At 59.9% G+C, this 1,919-nt stretch overlaps 1 pseudogene; it reads right to left on the bottom strand.

Moving 5' to 3' along the window:
* Positions 1-720: 720 nt before the first annotated feature.
* LOC119350949 overlaps positions 721-1,919 on the bottom strand; it is a 47,199-nt pseudogene continuing 46,000 nt past the window's right edge.

Here is a 1,919-nt window from a genome sequence, read left to right as displayed (position 1 = left end):
GACGCGCGCTCCCATTTTCTTCCTTCCCGCTTTTGGATTTTGACTTTTCCCACCGCACTTGGCGGGGCCCAAATCCGTCCCTGAAACGAAATGCTCAGCCATTCCTCGAGGCTCGAGCCGTTCGTCGGCGCGTGATTCTCTCAACCGATCCGATCGATCGCGCTCCAGCCGTTCGGCTCACGAAACAGCCGCGTGATTTGATTCTCTCAACAGTCAGCCGAGAAGCAAGCTGCCGCCGTGCCGTTTATTGTGTTAAAATGAGCCTGGTAAACAGTTTTTTCCTCAAAAAACCGTGTACACATATTGTGTGCACTAAAATTTCGACACGACAATGGGAAAAGATCGGGTCACGGGTGAACGGACGAGCTGCTTCGATTGTCGGCTCCAGTCGAGCTTGCATCGTGGATGGCTTTGTTTTTTCCAGCTGGAATGACTACAGTGAAGAGCATCGATTGGGTTACGCCAAACTTTATTATATTGCTTTGCCGGCGTGCCCCACCTCGCGTGCTCTCGGTGTCGCACCCACTTGTCCCACCCACTAGGCGGGCGCCGTCCCTTGGGCCACTCCAAAGGCCAGCCAGCGTTACCAATATTTTTAGCGAGACTGAGGCCAACTTCACCGCACGACCCTAAATCTATACAATTTTGTTCGGATTTTGTCAGTATGTGATAGAAATAGGGAGAACAAATGCCGGACAGAGGCCGGACAAACTCGCTGCATCCAATGCTGCTACCCCATTTTCACCCTATTTCACCAGCTGTACGTCCTCGTCATTTCTTCGAACACGTAGCAGACATAGCGAACTTGACGCCGCCGCGGCCACCCCAAACCGCCGCCGGCAACGCCGATGATGACACTGAGACCCAGGACGACGCCGATGCTTGCGATGTCGGCATCGAGGCGATCCCATGGCTCGCCCTTGCCTGACCAGTGCATCAGGCTGACAGGCCCTTGTGGAGCGGGCGGCAGCTACCAAGAATGTTGTCGCCGCCCAAGCCGTGCTGGTTCCACCGATGGTCGACAGCCTCCACCTCGCCAACGAAGAGGAGCAAGGACCCCAGCTCGTTGATTCGCTTCTCCGTCTGCAACTCCATCCACAGCTCGACACGGTGGCGGTAGTTCCCCGAGCGCCAGCGCCGAAGGTCAATGACCATGAAGCCGGTGTTGAAGTAGCAGGGCGCGCGGCGGCGGCCCGCGAAGACGCGCGCGTCGAGGTCCGGGTTGGACCAGAAGGCGTCGGTGAAGTGGCGGGAGAAGTTGGCGTGGCAGTATTCGGGCGCGGCGACGACGACGACGGCGGGCAGGCGCGTCTCCCACAGGCGGCGCACGTCGTCGACGGCGAGCACGCCCGAGTCGAGGTAAATGGCCCACGACACGCACTTGGGGAGCAGGTCGGCGAGGTAGTTCCTGGCGTAGTTGAGCGGCGCCTCGAGCGCGGCGCGCACCGAGGCGGAGATGAGCCCCGTGACGGCGTCGGCCCAAAACGGGTAGATCTCGAACCGCGGCGACGGGAAGGAGGCGGCGAGCGCGCTTCGGAGCTCGCCCACCTCGGGCACGGCGCCGCCGTCGGCGGCGAGGAGGTGGAAGAAGATCGACTCCGGGAAGGAGGCGTGCTTGAGTAACAAGATCGACTCCGGGGCCATGGAGCCCCGGAGGTAGTGCGCGTCGAGCGTCATCGCGATGTGGACGAGCCCTCGGCCAGGTACAGAAAAGGAGAGAGTGATAGATGGGGGCGAGGGCGGACACAGACGGACCACGAGGACGCGAAGACGTCCGCTTTCTGTCCGCTTTGGCGCCAAACCAAGAGCAACTTTGGTCTGAAAATGGGGCAAAAGCGGACATAGACCGGACGAAACGTCCGCATGCTCCCATGCGTTCGGTGTGTCGGTTTACGTTAAACGGACACAAACGGACAATC

Source organism: Triticum dicoccoides, chromosome 1B (genome assembly GCF_002162155.2).
Source record: "Triticum dicoccoides isolate Atlit2015 ecotype Zavitan chromosome 1B, WEW_v2.0, whole genome shotgun sequence".
NCBI classification, from domain to species: Eukaryota; Viridiplantae; Streptophyta; class Magnoliopsida; order Poales; family Poaceae; genus Triticum; species Triticum dicoccoides.
The sequence above is the reverse complement of the archived record's forward strand: the minus strand, read 5'-3'. Positions and strand labels throughout refer to the sequence as shown.